The sequence below is a fragment of the Lepeophtheirus salmonis genome, chromosome 1 (assembly GCF_016086655.4).
Source record: "Lepeophtheirus salmonis chromosome 1, UVic_Lsal_1.4, whole genome shotgun sequence".
Lineage (NCBI taxonomy): Eukaryota > Metazoa > Arthropoda > Copepoda > Siphonostomatoida > Caligidae > Lepeophtheirus > Lepeophtheirus salmonis.
In genome coordinates, this window is record NC_052131.2 from 5239594 (window position 1) to 5259108 (window position 19515).

At 35.2% G+C, this 19515-nt stretch overlaps 2 long non-coding RNA genes across 2 annotated transcripts; one reads left to right on the top strand and one right to left on the bottom strand.

Annotated features, from left to right (window-relative positions):
- Positions 1 to 3122: 3122 nt before the first annotated feature.
- On the bottom strand, positions 3123 to 5094 carry LOC139907308 (uncharacterized). The gene is made up of 3 exons (XR_011783819.1): positions 4091 to 5094; positions 3894 to 4033; positions 3123 to 3831 (listed from the first exon to the last, which is right to left on the bottom strand). It is a non-coding gene; the product is annotated as an uncharacterized lncRNA (long non-coding RNA).
- Positions 5095 to 12419: 7325 nt separating this feature from the next.
- Positions 12420 to 15716, top strand: LOC121114928 (uncharacterized). Its single transcript, XR_005863373.2, has 5 exons — positions 12420 to 12863; positions 12940 to 13725; positions 13788 to 14029; positions 14093 to 15471; positions 15532 to 15716. It is a non-coding gene; the product is annotated as an uncharacterized lncRNA (long non-coding RNA).
- Positions 15717 to 19515: the final 3799 nt, after the last annotated feature.

The following is a 19515-nucleotide window of genomic DNA, read 5'->3' on the forward strand; positions in this document are numbered from 1 at the left end:
CAAGATGTGCTAAGAGACGCCACTATGCAAGAGTATGCAAGTGTCTAAAAGAAAACTCTATTTCGATCATCAACTCTATCCAAAAATTTGAACTAAATAAATTACTCATTGATGCATTGAATGTCATGGAAATTACTTCAAAAATATAATAGCTACAACCAGTGCCGTATGTCAGGAAGATTTTTCGGTCCGCTTTACAAGGGTGAACGGTTGATTTTCAGTGGTGAACGTGGGATATTTAAACAGGGCAAATGCTACAGCATAGATTAAATCTTGCAAGAATATTGTCCAATGGACTGTCTGACCATTATTTTCTTCAGGCAAACATTGGGGAAAATAAAATGAAAAGGAAAAACTCTAGACGGAAAGTCAATGACGACCTATTCATAAAGGAAGGAGTATAATGGAGTATAAAATGCACGGTGCAAGAATGAGAGAAAATTTTTGAACTATACAATTAAGTCAAACAATTTAAACCTCCTTAAATATTTTTAAATAATAACGGATGAAGATAATGAACAAGATTATAATGTACCATGAAACGGTTACATCGACAGAAAATAAATTATGTTCACAAGTCTTGATGTTCTTAACTCGCATGTATACGTGGTGATGTGTTTGAAAAAAATGAAGAAAAAATGCATGTGTTCTTTATCATGATTAGAAGAAGAAGTTTTTCCTCTCTTTCCTTGACGCAAAGGTGTCAATCAAACTGTCCATGTCTTCATGGAGCACCTTGTCCACCATCACCCTGTCCATGTTCAAGAGGGTGAGGGAGGAGAGCCTCTCCTGGTCCATGGTGGTCCTCATGTGGTTCTTGAGCCTTCTGAGACAGGAGAATGACCGCTCCGCCTCACTGTTGCGGATGGACATTTTAGGCCAGGATAACGATCACCTTGTATAGCTCCGGCATCAGGCGGAACACTCCCGAGCTTATTAACTCCGCAGCAATTTGTGACGAAACCATGTCTTCTGTGTCAATATCTGCCTAGAGAAACATAAATTTTAAACATATAATGCAAAATGAAACATTATAATATTAACCTTGAATTGCTGGAAGATTGCATGGTCTGACTGGAGATGCTCGAGTTCAAGTCTGTGGTGCTTGGCGACACACTCAATGACACAGGTCTCCACTTCACTGTCATTGACGATTGCAATGAGATCCATTGTGATGTTTGTATCGTCGGTGGCAAATCTGCTCTCAAGCTCTAATACAATCTTATTGATTGCAACATCGAAATGTGTTTCACGGAAGTAGGATTCAGTTGTTCCTTTCCACTTTATTCTCCTTGAAATCTTCGCCTCCTTGAATTCCAAATCAATTGAGTCCTCCTGGTCAAATACTGATTTCATCTCAGACGACTTCAACTCAGCAAGTTTCCAGATTGATTCAAAGATTTTCTCATTCTTAAGATCTTCAAGAGTCCTAATCACTAGGTTGACGTGTTTCCAGGCCTTTGTTAGGTCAACCTTTCTGCCTTGAAGTTCATTTGACAAGCTAGATGTGTGTCTGAGGAGTGTCTTCAACAGTTGAATGCCAAAAACAAATTTGTGACTAAAGATGCTGTTGAGCAGAGAAGTTGCTGTTGAACTCGACAATGTATCTTTATCTTTTCTCATTATTATAAGGGTCTTCATGATTCTGACCATCCCTAGAGATACAGCGTGTACAGCATCGTAGCGGAGACTCCAGCCGGTAGCAGACTGGTTCTTCAGGGTCATTACCTTGGGATGCTCCTCATCTTTACTTGTTATCTTCACCGACTTGTAGATTGCTGACCTCTTTGGTGACCCTTCAATGAAGTTGTATAAAGTGTGTACTGTCCCCATTGTATTTCTCAACAGGCTTATATCTGAGAGAAGATCATTGACTACAAGATTGAGGACATGGGCGTAGCAGTGGATGTAGGCACACAGTGGGGCTGCTTCCTTCCACCTGGCGGCAACACCCTTCTTGATGCCGGATATGTTGGAGGCACCGTCCGCGGCCAGGGAGACAGTGCGGGCTGGGTCAAGGCCAAGATCCTTGACAGCCTCGTGAATCTTCTCAAACAAATATTTGCCGTCAATCTGGGTAACTTTTACAAACTTGAGGAAGCTCTCTTTCTTGATGCCTTCACTCGTCAGATATCCCAGTGACAGATTGAACTGCTCCGTGTTTGACATATCTGATGTCTCATCAACAATCACAGAGAACCAGTAGTCATCATCGCCGGCACAAGTCTTGACATCTTCAATTATATTTTCCGTCACTTTGGATGCTATAATCTCTATCAGCTCATTTTGGATGTCAGGTGAATTCCATTTGGCAAAACCTGCCCCAGCTGAACCAAATTTTTTGACTTCGGCCTCCAGTTTATCTTTGAGAATATGATTGTCGTGTGAACGCAGGGACAAAAGCTCCAAGAAGTTTCCTCGATTGTTTTCATTAGATTCCGTCAACTTTTCTCATCTATATTTACATACCTATATGATTGGTGGACGGTTGAGTAAGGTTTTTTTTTTTGTGGTCCGCTGAAGCGGACAAAGCGCAATACTGACGTACGGCCCTGGCTACATATGACAGTGGTGCAATTGTATCTGTCGCTGGATCAAGAGTTCAAAGTAAATATCGATTCCAACTCAATTAAAAGAGTACCGTTTAGAATATATCTTTAAATTAAACTATTTATTTATTTACACATGAAGGAAGAGAGATTGTTGTATATTATTAATATATAATTTCCCAATAAATAACTTTATAAATGTATATTCTATTCTGTAAATTTAAGACGAACTATATTGTTAGTTTGACAACATCAAACCCATCATTATAGGAAGACTACTCATAACTAAAGTTGATAATATTGTAGACAAAAACGCGTGCAAGGAGAAGGGGGGAAAAGACATATGGTATCATTCTTTAAAATACTTATGTGATTATCATCTGCCTGTTTTATTATGATTTTTGAGGGTATAACGAAAGTATTTATTAGCAAAATGTTTAATGAAGACATACTACGTATAATTGACTTAAACGTTTCTTATCCGTTACAGTAGATTTTATAACGTCACACTCCATGAAATTGTAATTCATTATGAACCTTATTCTCAGAATAATAGCTAATGAAACGACAAAGTAGAGTATTTCGAAATATATTTGAAGTTTCAAGTTTAAAAAAGAAGGCTTTAATTAAATATAATCTACATAATAAAAAATATACCATCATACATTTATGTTAAATATACAAAATTAAACAATTGGAATCATATAACTAATAACAATAAATTATATATACAGAATATTGAAATAATAGATTGATCCAAATAATATTTTCTTGTTCTGACACCGGAATCCAGTTAAATATGTCATAACTTTAGGTTGCAAAACACAAGCGAGACGTGGAGTTTAATCAAAAAGATAATCACCCTTCTTCTTCATGTGAAAGTTGCTATATGCAATTGTGCACAGGATAGATATATCTCTACCGAGGAAATCTAACTAACTATTAGTAATAAAGTAAATGTCAAAATCATAAAATTAGAAAATAAATATACTTATAAAAAAAATGTTACAAATAAATCCATCTTAAAGATTTAGAGTAATAGCTAATTATGTAGTAATTTCCGGCGATATTACTCTTTATTAAGAGCATCAAAAGATTTTTTCCCCGTTATTTATGCTTGTATAACAACATACTATTATCATGAAGGATATACACAATTGCTAATTATAATGCTACACCCAATGTAACTACCCCCGTTGTTGTGAGCATTTAAGCAGTTGTTTTTGCCTTTTTATGAGTTTTCTGAACACCATTTCTTGGAGCCTATCAACCATAGCTAAGCCTTAAGTGATAAAAAAGTAATATTTATTCACTATGTAATATTGGAAAACCTAATGATCATACCCAAGTCTTTAAGTGAGGAAACTAGTCTCAGATAACTATTTGCGAACCATCCAAAGGTACTACCCCCCGTTGTTGTGACCATTTAAGCAGTTGTTTTTGCTATTTAATGAGTTGTGTATCATAATTCTTGATATGTTTAGCTAAAATAGAATCAATCATATTTTATGGTTAGATTTAAAAAAAAATTGAATACTTACTGTTAGATAGTACAAAATTAGAGAATAAATAAAGATAGAGAGAGGATCAAAGGGTTGAATGATGATTAATTGATTAATAATATAAATATTATGTTAGACAGTATTGTGTTCGTGCCATTTTCATTTCATCGCTGAAAATTAGTAATAATTTTGCTTTATATAATAATAGCATAATTAGTAGTGTAGTTAGTTGTACAAATACATTTTACCTGTTAAAATCTGAAAAGGTAATTTATATTAAATAACTCATAAGTACGTCATACATAAACTTATTGTAGCATAATAAAAGTATAGTGTATTTTATGATCACTTCATGTTTTCTTTCCTAATAATAATAAATTGGATTAATTTACAACTCCCGGCAATAGCTGACATGAAATCCTGCGAACAACGTCCTTAAGCAATCAAAAGCTGGGACCAAGATACATAGAACAAGGACATCTCCAGCTATCTGGACTACATGCAGATTAATAAAAAAGCGCGCCGACTCCAGCACACGGCTTATTTTTCAAATTGATTAGTATTTATTTTCAAAAGTGAAAGAAACTATACTTATACCTTCAGGATTCCGATCGTGACTGTTAAGTTTAAGGTGATGGGTTCGAAGTATTGTGCCCTTGGGTACCGTAAAGGTTTTTACAGTACCACCAAGAATCCTAAGATACTATACAATAGTTCTCCTGGTTTCAATGCTCTTCCTAATCTGGAACTTGAATCCAAATGGGAGAGGACTGTTCCAAGACAGAAAGTGGATCTCAAAGGGAATTCAAAATATAGACAATTACTAAGAATCCAGGAGTGTGCAGCCTCCATTTCACAAAATCGGATTATATTACCCATTCCCTAGATCAAAGACAGGGCAGCAATCGTCAACTTAATCGGCAACAGGAAACAAGGTAGGGCTCTCAGCGGCACAAGCTCAAAAACTCTTCTGTAAAAGGGAAAGTTCATTAAATAAAAATATAAAACTAGTTCAAGGATTGACATATGTACTTAATTTAATTACTTAACTTTTCAGGAAACTGAAAAAGGATGCTGTGCCTTAAGTGTGACCAAACCTTCTGTTCTACCTTTATTTTCCCCTGCCTCTTCCTAGACCCACCCGAGCATTTGCTATTGGCCTACGACTCGAGCTTAAAAACGAGTGTCAGGAAGCCTTGGAGCTCAAAATGTTTGGAGAAGAAAATACGCTACTCATTACCGAGCTGTATGATAAGTGGTTACTTGAAACATTAGTGTCGGGATTTTTAGTCATTAAAGCATCCAAATTGGCCCTTGTTAAGCTGGAAGAAACTGAAGCTAGGGGCCTTGATATTGAGGCTAGCCTCGAAATCCAAGAAGACTTTACCTTTTGAATTTTTTCATGGGCATCATCCGCTATGTAATAGTTTAGTTTCCCACTGTCTTACCTCATGGGCCTCATATACGCTAAGCAATAGCTCAGTCTTACCTCATGGGCCTCATATACGCTAAGCAATAAGTTCAGTCTTACCCCAAAGGTTAATGTCATCAAATCAGTAACAGAAGTTATTAACATTGCTGCGTATTTAGGATCAAAAGAGTTCTTGAATAATGAAAGTACTTATGAAATAATCATGGGTTTATTGAACAAACTACTTGTATCCCAGACTTGGAGCCAATTCATTCTTCAAAACTGTCTTTCATCATTGCACAGATGACATTACTCTTCAAGAAATCCAACAGAAGGAGATTTTTACCTTCTCTTCTCTCTGTTTGTCCTCTGTGGCAAAATGTTAGTACGTCCCTCTACAATCAAATCTGCAAGTCGAATTACCTTACAGTTCCATGTCCCTAGTATCTTAGAACTCTGTCTACTGCAGTTACCATAGAGACTAGACTACCGTCATCTATAGTTAAAGAATGTCAATCTTATAATCGATGAGGTCTACATGGCTGAAAGATTCGAATTTGTGAGAGATAAGTTCTTGGCTGCGAGAACAAAAAGATGACAAAAACGGTCCTTTATAATCAAATCTGTTAGATGAAACTACATGGATATCGTAGCACTTATACTGGTTGCCAAATTAAAAGCTGAATTCCTCTACAGCAAATATACTCGAATTATGAAAACACTATTAAATCGGATTTATCGTTTTGGCCATATTAGTTGATAACCACCCAGTCAACAGGAAGCTCTTCACTAATTTTGTTTGTGGTTGTTTGATCCAGACTTCAATTACTCACACACACAACATCAATAGAAAAGTTCATCTCATCGTGGACCATGTACACAATTTTAAACATATTTATAACTGCTTCCAAAGGCAAGAATACTTCAGAATTCTCCTCAACTTTGTAGGAGTTAAATTATAATTACACCATAAGTTCACAAATGGGGAAGCATTCTTGGCAAGATTTCAGAAAACCTCTTCAACGTGACTGGAAAATAACTGGCAAAAGACTTAGTTACTTTCCATGATAACATCCGACAGGAAGGCAGAAAAAAATCATCTGAAAACCACCTCAAATCTAGAAAGGTTGCAAAACTTCAATCTGATAATGTTGAAGTTATGAATATTAATTTTTCTGGTGTGCGCATCTATTTTTGAAAAAAATAATGTATATTATATTGGTGATATATTACAGCTTATTTAGTCTTGAATTCTTATTATTTGTCATATTATGAATAAATATGTATACATTTCAAATCATAACAACTGTATTGAAAAACCGTATCCATATATTTCTATTAAACAAAGAACTAATTCGTTAACTACTTCTAAGCCAGCCCTCGGAGCGTACGTTTACTTGTCTGTTGTCCAGGTGCCTCGAGACGTCCATACTTAGAGACTAAGTATTTTGGCTCGGACTAAAGGACTCTAGCGAAAGAGCAGTTAAAGGAAAATTAAACAATTTAATCTAAAAACAAGGAAGACTATGTTCTTAACACCGACCTATAAATTATAATATCATGATTCATGTTATTGTTGTGACGCAGTCTCCTTTATCATTTTCTTTTCACTAGGGGGGATACAGCCTGTTCAAACTGTCTACGTGTCTGGAGGAACATGCAGCAACTTCTAATTTTAAATTAATCAGAATTGAGAACTACTAAATCTTACCTTTCTTGCCTAGAATCCTTTATCTGGGACTAGATAAAGGGGGACTTACAACTTCTTTTTGACTACTCACAAAACCTATAGACCCTAGTAGGTACGATTTTGAATTCCATTACTCAGCAGTCAGCAGAAGGAGGGAGGTGAGAGAAGTTTGGAGATGGAAAGACATTTCAGTCCTTTGGATGGATTTTCCTACGTAGAAATCCGATATATGGATCTGCATCCGTCCATTCTTCCGGTTCCCAGAATATCAATTCATATGCATTCTGATACCCTCTTCAATGTCATGGGATGTTCAAGGGATCTCGACCCTTAAGACGAGATTCCTTGAACAAGTGTTTCACTCAGTCGATCTTGTCTCCTTTAATGGAAGGATCCTTGATTGTGCAAGTGCCTCTTCATGTCAAGGTCTGTGATAGTGACTTCTGATCTTGTTAATCATTGGCTCTATACATAAATTCTTCCAGATCTTCTAGGGTATCATGGAGTACTTCTACATATAAGAACTAACTCTAAGGAGTTTCACATAAAACGACATAATAATCGAGTGAAAGACCAAGTGAGGAACAGATAGAGTTCTCATCCTACATCCACTGCTCTTTCTTAGAATTATTTCTTGAAAGTCAACTCTGCTTCGTTTCCTACTCGAAGAAAACTATTTCATTACTAAGAGTCGTTCTGTGCCCTTGATGTATTGTAAAGAGTGGCCCACGAAACTTTTTTTTTTAATATTGCTATAAAAGAAAGACGAATGGATATTTTTCAATAATTTATTTTTATTTGATAGCCACAACATTCCGGTTAATAATAAAACACCACTTTATTCATATGGCTGCCGTCGCTGGCCTTACAGTAGCCCATTCGGTCAACCTAATTTTCATTACATTTTGGATTATGTGAGCTTCAATAGCTGCAATGGCGACTCCAATTTCGTGATTCAAATCGTCAATCGTCTCTGCATGGTTGGTGTAACATTTATCCTTCACAATTCCCCACAAAAAATAGTCCAACGGAGTCAAATTTTAGCTACCAGGTGGCCAGTTGACGTTGCCGTTTCGGCATATGATGCGATTTTCGAAGACAGTGCCCAAAAGGTCCAGTGTAACGTAGGCTGTGTGTGGCACGTAGCACCATCCTGTTGGAACCAAATGTCCTCGATGTCTTCCTTTTCCATTTGGGGGAACAAAAAATCTTCCAACATGGCCCGATAGCGCTCACCATTGACCGTAACGGCAGTTCCTTGCTCATTTTCTCGTTTTTTTGCTTGCAGCAACAGCAGCAATGTTTTCGATTGAGCGCACTCGACGAACACGGGAACGCGTTGTTTTATCTATTAACGAACAAGTTTCGCGCACACGCTCCACAAATTAATCCACAATCTGCCTGCAAGGCGCTTTATTTCGACCGACGTTATTTTCTTGCAGTTTCGTTTGAAGACTCTCCATTTTGGAAGTAAGTCTTCAGTATTTGCCAATTTTCTTTGACCGTAAACTTAACCATTTCGTAAACCGGAGACCTTTTACAAAATATTAGACAAAATGAGAATGTTACTACAGCTGTCAGACATAAAAAATGTGGTAGTTCAAAATGCAACCGCTAGTTAGGCCACCCGTTATGTGTATAATTTATAAATTACTCGTTAATGGCAAGGATACAGACGTTCAAAATTAAAAGTTAATTATTTATGTTTTAACCTGCATTTATTTGATTTAGACCTATATATATAATGAAAATGTATTATTATTTTAAGATCTGAATAAAACACCTTTTATAGGGTAAATCCTTTGTTAAACGAAACAATATGAAAATTTAAGATTTAGCAGATAACTTAGTAGTTTTTCTGGAACTCGCACCATAAGAATTTGACCTTTTTCAACCAAGTGTATACTACTATTGGCCTCCTGTATGATATTTTTGCTAGATATGTTAAAATATTCTAATACAACTTGAGTAGTATAATTAGGAAAATGATTTTGATTTCTTCACTTAAATCCAATAGGAAGATCCCGCTTTTAATAAATTGACAAATAGCTTTGTAAAGCCTCATCTTGGATTTGTCGAGTTTTGGTCGCTGAGAATATCATATTGTAAAGTTGACTAACATGTAACGTAGTTTAATTTAATAAATCTGAAGTCCTTTTAAGACTACCCCTATTAACACTATCTTGAAAAGTTTCCATGAGTTCTCGATCTTTGTAAGAAAATTCAACAACATGAGTTATTGATTTCTCAGAAATAAAAAAGATTGCAATCTTTAATTTTGAAAATTTAATGATAAAAGAGGTTATGTATCCGAATAAAACAATAGATTGGCTTGAAACTTTTCCATAGTAAAATTAGAAAATAAATATATATATTTGGAACAATTTGATCAGTGCATACAAATAATATGATGTTTTTATTTTTCACATTCAATCTTATTATTTGATTTTCATTTAATATTATTAAATTTCTACTATAAATTGATTTCTTTTTGATTTAAATTAACATAATGATATATTTTCTCTTAATTAAAATGAATGTATTGAAAAATATTCATAAATGACTTAATATATCCAACAATGCTATGATTTAACTACATAATACACACTGTTAAAGGACGGATTGCCCTTTGTCATTTTTATTTGATGTTAGTGACCTGGATTATATTACTCGGTAAGATAACCTCTGATCCTGAGGAAAGAAGGTTTGTATTGTACAAACAGGTAAAGGGTGCCAACTTCTATGTTTCCATTTGTCAATTCTTTGAGTTGGAAAAAAATACGATTAAAATCTCTCATAAGATTTAATAATATGGGAGTAAAAGAAATAAAATTCATGTAAGACAAATTAATGGATATAAATAATGTTAATCAAATAATTGAACAAGAAACGCCACTCCTAATGTCGTGCCTCACTTTCTGGGAAGATGATGATTTCTTAAATTTTTATGATTTAGAAGAAATGAAGAACATTATTTTTTACTTTGCTGATTTATCCATCATATCTTGTATTTTTGACTACTTTTGCTTCTATAAAATTAATTTTCAAAATCCACAGGATTTATTCATAAGGTGTTTCTCTAATGAAATTGAAGAATCGGACAGTTTACAATATTTACTTTCCAAATCTTGTTAAGAAAGTCATTCTTTTTTAAATTTATTCAAAAAAACTTTTAATTACATGGGCAAAATCTTTGTATCTTCTGTGAACGGCAATGTACATGAGAAAAGGAAATCCGGAGTAGAAAACGATCCAACTGCCAAAAGGCCAATAACAAAATTATCTGAATAAATAGTTGGTGTCTTATATTTAGAAAAAAATTAATTTTTATTGTTAAAATATATGATCAATCAATATATGTAGTTGTTTGATAAATAGTTTCAGTTCCATTATAGTTATTTTGTGAAACATAAGTTTAATGATCTCACCTTCCTTACTCAGGCTTGATTTATTCATTAACATGCCTACTTAAGTCTATTTTAAAATGCACAGAGAGTAGAGGTAATAACGATGTTTTTCTTTATTTAATACACAGAAATCCTTAGAAAACCAAAGCACATTTATCAGAACACTCCTTCATACGAATATAAAATATACTATATTATAGTGGAATCCCCTTTTTTTAAAGTTCACTTAAGTTCGTCTAAAGATTCCGGGATTACTCTAAAGTCCTTATGCTTTCTTGTCTATAGTTGATTGATTCATGAGACTCAGAGTGGAAGTCTAGAATAAAATGAGACAAATAGAACAGCCCAGGTGGTATCCAACTTGATAAAAATACATGAAGATGATATCTATCACTTTACAGACAAAAAATATCAGGTAAGTTTACTACAATCTACCATCACCACTTTCTCTTTCTAATTATTTTTCTTTTTTTTTCTCTCTCTCTCTCTCTTTTTATACCAATAACTTTTTTTTCCCTAGAATCAACTTTGATTTTAAATATGCTGTAACATAGAAAAGTATAGATATAGGAAATTAATGAATTAGAAACTACAAATTTTAATTTTTCTAATTTGAATTTGAATGAGTATGAATCAATGAAGTAGCTAAGAATGAATGATACTTATTTATATGTTTTCAATATAAACCCAAGATATTTTTTAACGACCACTTCCACCACCCTAATATAAATAAATTAACTATTTTTGATATATGTATATATATAAAGTAAAGTGTTTTTTTTTTTTTTTTTTGTTTTTTTTTTTCACATTACTAGACGATCATGGGGGGGATTGCTTTATTTGTGAATGTTAGTTTGGGCCTACAACATTGTGTTAGTTTAAATCTAGGTTTGGTGCTTAAATACTTTATTTAATTTGAACTAAATTATTTGTACATCATTTGTGTGTCTGAGTATTTAACATACTGCTCACACTACTATATTCATCACACACATTTTTGGTTTGATTTAATCACACACACTTCATTCAAGTATATTTAATTTATTTTATAATTCTATTACTTTATTACACTAATTTCTTATTTTAATTTATTTATAATTCTATTATTTTATCACACTAATTTATTATATTAATTCATTGGGTGGTGTTCTATGACGAGAGAGACACATCCCTTATGAGACTAGATATGAGCTCAGTTCTTGCTCTTGGGAACTCTTTCTTCATTGCTCCAAGTTCAGCTATCCATTCTGCGCAGGCTGAAGTCATCTTCGAATCTGAGGTTATGAGTCCGGCTTTGGTTAGTGAACCAATCTTTTGTTTCCTTGATAGGATTTCACTATACAGCTGAATGTCCAAAAACCTCATTGTCTGAGTATCATTTTTATTCTCTTTCTTAAGTTTGTCTGATATTAGGAGAGAGGAAGTTGCAACTGCCTCTATTAAATGTGTATATCCTCTCTCTCTTGGTATCACGCTCGCAAGGGATGGCGTTGTTATCAGATTGGTGGGAGAAACAGATATGATCTGTCTCCCTATCCCTTTAGATCGGCAAAGAAGAGTTGTGTGGGGGAAACACGCAGATATTCTAGCAAGAGTCACATTCGTTTTCCTCACCACTCTGGAAGAGATGTGGTACTTCTTCATTAACATTTTAACAGTGGTTTTCCATGAACTACTCATCGATGCATATATCTTTATTTCACACATTAAAATTATTACAAGTATATAGTTATAGTATATAGTTTGCCCCACCAAACGAATATTTCCTATTATAAGGTAAAAAGACAAAAAAAACAAAAAACAACAACAACAACAACACGAGTGCCATATCTTTTTTTCTCTTTCCTCTCCCCCCAAAGTACCGGCTTTACAAGTAAATACTATCGATAAATAGAAATATCATCCACTAATAGGTAGCATGTATATATAAACAAACTCTCTCAATATTACTATTATTAAAAAAGAAATCAAAGAACACAGTGATGGACTAATGATAATTTAAAAACAATAGATTTTTTTAAACAAAGCAAAAGACAACGATCCCAAACACCACATTTTCGTCGCATTAAAGGAATTAAAAGTCCGTCTTTATTATTGTTAGTTCAAACTCGTCGAGAGCCACCTCCGCTATTTTTGGAGAAGGGCAGACACCTCTGAACCGCGCCGAAGAGATAAGAGTCTGTAGCTTGCATATCACCTTCGATGCCAAACGTAGTCCCTTGTTGGTTCCTTCGAAGCCGTACAGAAGCTCGTGGTTTGATGGCTTCCTACCCAATTTGGACTCGACACCTTGGCTCACTTCATGTATTATATATTTCAGGGCGCTGCAATCCCTGAAGTTATGCGATATTGTCTTTTTTTTTTACCACATTCCTTGCAGGTTGCCCGGTCGTCATTGAAGAGCCCTTCCGTGAAAAAGACCCGAGACGAGATGCGATATTTCATGTACATTTGCTTTGGTGTAAGAATAGGATCCCAAACACGCTTGATGAAGTCCTGTACTCCTTTGGTTTCCCTCGCAGCCTCTCTAAATTTGTCAGTGTGGTCTTGCCTACATATGTTGTCTCTGATAGTCGATGTGGCCACTTTGAAGGGGTCCCCGTCTCTTTTCCTTTTTGGATAGAATGAGTATTGCTGGAGTTGATTCTTGAGCATGACCAATAGAGGATGAACCCCTCTTGCACTTAACACATCTTCCACTGTGACTAATCCCAAATTATTCTTCACTTTTTCAGGTAGATAAATGGTAATCAGCTCATTTCCTTCGATTGGGGCCCCTAAGCCTATAGCCCGCCAGTATGCTCTTCGTGATTCAATCGGAACGCTATTCATTTCTCTCATCGGCGACCACTGTAAACCATCCGGATACTTTTTACCTTGAGCTTCTAGCATCGCCCTCTTCCACGGGAACCCTACATATGGGGCCCTCCTCCTCCAAGATAATAAAAGGAGTTGCCACTGTAATCTTAGGTCAAGCATTCCCAAGCCTCCACGGATCTTGGGAGTGAACAAACGGCTCGTCCCAACCGTTTTTGGGAGCCGAACGAAATCAATTCCTTTCTTCCTCCAAGTATGGCACAATGTCTCATCATATGGTGTACATCTAAGGATGTGGTTTACTCTTGGAATTACCACTTGATTCCAACATTTTATTCTCTCGACAAGGGTGAGTCTATGTTTTAAAATTTCATCAATGGATCTGCTAATAATGCTATCTATCTTCTTTAGGTTTTTACATTATCGTTTTTGATAGAGATGGTATTTCCCAGGATTGTTGCTTCTTCCACTAAATTAAAGGAACATAGATTTTGAGGAATCGTTGTCATATTTGTAAGCATCTGAGTTTTAGATGCATTCACCCTTAAACCAGATCTTTCTCCGAATATTTCCAACACTTCCCCCAGCCTAGACGCTTGGGAGTCAATGTTGCAACCACTAAGAATGACAGTTCCATCATCTGCAAAAAACAGGTTCGTCACTTTTTCCCCTCCAATATTTGCACCTCTAATCTCGGCATCTAACATTTTTTGTAGGCGAGCAACGGCTAAAAGAAAAAGCATTGGACTCACAGGATCCCCTTGTCTCACACCCCGCTGTAGCCTTACTGTCGGACTCTTTCTAATATCAATGATTGACTCCGCTTCATTCGTCAAGTTTTTCACAGCCTCACAAAAGACTTGAGGGAAATTCATCCTCATTAGTTCGTCAATAATGAAGGAATGCTCAACTGTATCGAACGCTTTTTCAAAGTCCAGAAGAATCAAGGCAATATCTTCTCCTTTTGCCTCGGAACAACCAACAATGGTTTTTAATGACATCGTTACATCTTCCATTTGATGACCAGGGCGGAACCCGAATTGAGTTTTTGGAAGCTTTTTGTTTAAAATCGGTTTTAATCTCTCAGTAATACAGCCTGAATAAATTTTATACTCAGTTTCAAGTAGTGTTATTGGTCGCCAATTTTTAATCTCTGTCTTGTCTTTTCCTTTTTTGGTATTAAAATTATCAACCCCTTTTTTCGATCGTTTGAGAGACCTGAGCCATAAAAAGCATTGTTGAAAAGTTCAGCAAGGTATAAAGTTAATTGTGGGAAATGCTTGTAAAATTCAGCTGTAAATCCGCTTATACCTGGGGATTTTTTTACCTTAAGTTTTTTAGTTATATATTCCCAGATCTCAGATGGAGTAAATCTCTTTGTCAGATCCCCCTGCTCTTTTTCAGACAGATCATTTTCTTTTACGATTTTTCTCCCAGTCCTAAGCTCTTTCCTGGCAGTATATAGGCGTTGATAATAGTTCTGAATAAATTTAATCTTCTGGTCTGTGGTGCATTTTTTTGTATGTTCAGTCTCAATGACACTGAGTATATCAACTCGATTTGTTTTTTCCATGTTTTTTAATAGACTTAAATTTCTTGAATTTATATTTTCATTTAAAGTACGGGATCTAGTACGTGCCCCTTGCATTTTATAATTTATTAACGTTTCTAATTCTTCACATAATATACAGTCTTCCTTTTCTTCTAATAATTTTATTATATTTTTTTCTCGGTCTCTTCTCCTCTTCGCCTCAGTCTTACCAGCAAAAATTAAGATTCTTTTAGCAGTCTTGTAAAAAAGACTTAATGCTTCTTCCACAGTCCATCCAGAATTTATATCTTCCTGAATGTCATCAATCGCATTGTGGATTGCCTCCTCAACCTCAGCAATTTCGAGTAACTTTTCATTTAGTTTCCATCTAGTAGGCTTATCATTTTTTATGTTCTTTTCAATAACGGCCTCGAGAACGAAATGATCCGATAACCGTTTGAGCTTAGCCTTGTCAGTTTAAATTGATCTGACATGACCTTGTCGGATACGTAGATGTGATCTATCCTGCTTTTTGATGTTTTTCCCCGATAGTCTCTGACAAAGGTAGGTCTATAGTTTTTTGTTACATCTGCAAGATCCGTTAAATTGTTTTCTTTTTTCCAGACCTTTAATTCTGAAATGTTCGGGAATCCAGATTCTGATGTGAAGTCTCGTTTTGATTTTTCTGCCACATTGAAGTCGCCGGCTATTATGACCTTCTCCTTTTTAGGATTACATTTAAACTTTGCTAAATTTGTATTAAAAAAATTTTTCTCTCCAGATGGAATATATACACCTAAAATCTTGTATATTGTACCCGAAAAGCTTACATCAATTGTTAAAATATTTCCTTCTTCGTCGTTAAAAATGTGGTTCGCAGTTAAACCATTTCTGACCAATATTGTTACACCCCTTGATGGGTGCTTTGAATCTTTTAAAATCGCCTTTGAGGAGAAAATTTTATACTTTGAATTTATAAAATGCCATCCGTCAGTTTTTCGTATTCTAGTGTCCAAAAGGCAGACAATCTCGGGAAAATTTAATGAGTTCAAGAATTTCAACAAAGAAATCCTCTTTTGATTGGAACACAGTCCATTCATATTCGCTTCTAGTACTCTGAATTTTCACGATTTTTTTTTTGTGCTTGATCTTAGGTGCTTCGACTCCTCACTTTCTGAGTTAGTCCTTGATCTTCTTTTCTTTGATTCTGCCATCTCATTTTCATTTTGAGGTCTCTCTTTCTCTACTTCTCCGACCTTCTGATTCTCGGGAAAGCTTCCTTTTGATTTTTCTATTTTCTGCTGACTGTCAATCTCATTATATTCTACATTCAATTCCCCTTCAATCGGCGACACGTGATCTTCTTCATCCTCTTTTCCAGCACAGGAGTATTTTCAGCGGGATTTATCACCGCTTCCAGTACATTTGGTTTTTCATTTTTTTTTAGGTCTTCTAGGTTGATAGTAATAGGTACAGGAGTATTGTCAGGGTAAATGCGTTTCATTCTTCGCGCTAGCCATCTCCTATATTCAGACGGTGACTTGGGACGATTCACACAGTCTTTCATAAGGTGCCCAAAATTGTAGCACTTTGCACATTGTTTTTTCCTTCCCGGGAAATATAAAGGCCTTATTTGTTGATCGATGGGTAGATACGAAGGTATATTTTCTAATTTTCCAAAAACTGTTACTGAAGCGTGGGGGGTGGAGGTGCTCACTCTAGTTCGAATTTCCTCTGACCAGTCTTTAACAATTTTTGCATTACTTGCCTCAAGTATTTCATCCGCTCTTTTTTTAACTCTCCCAATTGATTCAACTTTAGCAAAAAGGCCAACACAATGTTGAATTACATCTGTTGCAACTGTACCTCTAACTTCGGGGACTCTTATTTCGAATGATAAAGGCTCATTCATATTTTTCATGAGAGCTCTCGATTCTACATTTGCTGTAAAAGTTTCTCCCTCTCGATCTTTGAGTTCAATATTACAGGGCAAGGCTGTTTTAGAGAATATTTCGTCTTTCAAAATCTATTGGGCTCAGTCCTAAAACCTTCGTCCAGAGCAGGACTGCATTATCAAAAGTCATATCACTTGGTGCTATTTTTTTATTCTCACCTAATTTTGAAATGAATAAAGGTAATACGAACCACCCTTTTTCGTTATTTACTTCATCAGTTTCCGATGGTTTTCTGTTTTTTATTGAAAAAGGATTCCATTCCGGAATTCCTGCTTGCGTTACTTTGTTATAGGATCTCATTTTTTCCATTACGGTGGGGTTTTCTTTACAGGGAACCTCCAGTGTTGTCTCGGTATCCCTATCCAAACGGAGATCTTCCACTATTTCAGCGGGGTTTGAGCTAGGGATACCATTTTTCTGTGTCAAAAAATTCCGAATGTTGGTTTGCCTCGTCACGGACGAGACGGGCTGGGTCAGTGACATTCTTCAAAGCTTCTCCCCAGGAAAGGATTAATCCTAATGGGGAAGCTACTTCGGAAACTTTGCACTGCAGATATTATACGGTTTTTTTTTATTTCGGCAAACTGCACTGCTAGAGAGCACGTCTTGTCAGCTTCAATCTATAATTTTTCTAATTTGAATTTGAATGAGTATGAATCAATGAAGTAGCTAAGAATGAATGATACTTATTTATATGTTTTCAATATAAACCCAAGATATTTTTTAACGACCACTTCCACCACCCTAATATAAATAAATTAACTATTTTTGATATATGTATATATATAAAGTAAAGTAATAACAAGTAGACTTTTTCTATAATATCCTTAAGCCCACTTCCGATAAACATCCAATATACTTCACCTATTGAGATAAAAAAATATAGAATCTTTGTAAAGCGAGAACATGATAATTCCCACCTTTAAGTTATCCAGTATTCAACTCCTTATTTATTTTTTTTGTCTGATTATCAGAGATTCAGAGAAGCAATAGTTACTAATAGTTCTGTGTTTTCTCTTCAATTACTTTACTCGTACAGACACTTATAGTGGAAATAGCTCAATAATATGATGCAAAAATTTGATCAAAAACTTTATCCTTTATAATTTATTTCGCCACATATACTCTGGGAGATAGGTAGGAAAGATATCTCTTGAAGTTTTGAAAACACCTAGTTTGCGTATCATGCCCTTGACTTGACTCCACAAAGGCGCAATAGTCTGAGTATGAGGTCTAGTCAAGGAGTCCACATAATTTCTCTTATGCACCACAGTAAATTGTTGCATACCTAAGGAATGTACACGCCTATAGGGTGCCCAATCGTCGGACATGACAATAATTCCGGGTTCGACATACTACAGAGTAGCCACTGTTTGGTCTTTAACCTCAATCTTGGAACAATCCAAACTATCTCTATGAGCCCCCCAAAAAAAAAACCAGTTTCCTACTTGGTGCCTACCTCTATGATACTTCGTCTTTTCGAACTTGGACTCGTCCATCTCAACAACACGCCCAGGCCAACCTAACCTTACAGGATGGTTTTCAAAATATTTGCTACAAATGTCGAGCAAAAAACTATACCAATCTACAACTGTACGTTAAGAAAGGCCGGTTTGGTCTCCAGTAGTAGAAACCGTTGATAATTTTGACCATTGATAAATTATCATAATAAAATGTTTAAAAGAAATGTTACTTTTTTCAAAAAAAATCCCCTCGAACACCTATACCAGGAGATGCCTACACGCAATACTTCCTTACAATTCCTACCGATCGAACAAATCACGAAGGATGTAAGGAGTCCTTGGGCTTGAAGGGACCCAGTCGCAGCTTCTTGGGATGCAAGAGCATTGAAGATATCTACACGCATGTTTCCTCTCCTAAATTCAAGAATAAAATGAGACTATGGGGCATTATTAGTTTAGTAATGACCGTTGGTGTACATTGAACAATCCATATTATCATGTTAATAATTATCATGGTGATGAATTTATGTTTTGTATGATGCATTTTCATAGATTAGTTTACATTTTTAAATTATGAAACAAGGTAACTTAATTGGAGTAAGCATTTAGACGTTTGGATAGTATAGAAAATATCAAGGTAGTAATTATATAGTCAATCTCTTTTAAACATATATACTTTTGAATATTTGGAAGTGTACATATTTATAACAAGATTAAATGTTATCAAATCATTTTAGATATAATCTACTGCAAAATACATTCGGATTACATGATTAAAGATTATTTTTATTCGAGTATTGTGATAGGGTTGAAGTTTGCGGTAAAAATGGTAACCAAAATCGTATATCCCTTTCCCAAATGCAAAATTTGTTCGTAGAAAATGATTTTGAGCCTTTGACAATATTCACGACAAATAGTTTATGCCATGAGTACTATTCAAGATGATTCATATATAAATACTATAAGATTTTGTTAATACGGGCATAATGACTGTGCTTGATGTAAAAGAATGGCCACAAGGGTGCCTTCTATTTTATCAATTTACAAAAACTCACAGGACCTCGAAATTTAAACTGTTATTAAATTATATGAAAATGCCAGTGTTTCCACTTAACTTTCTGAATAATTTGGGCAGGAAATGTTCTGAGATACGCAACAAAAAGAAAAGCCTGTGTTATCATTGCAGCTAA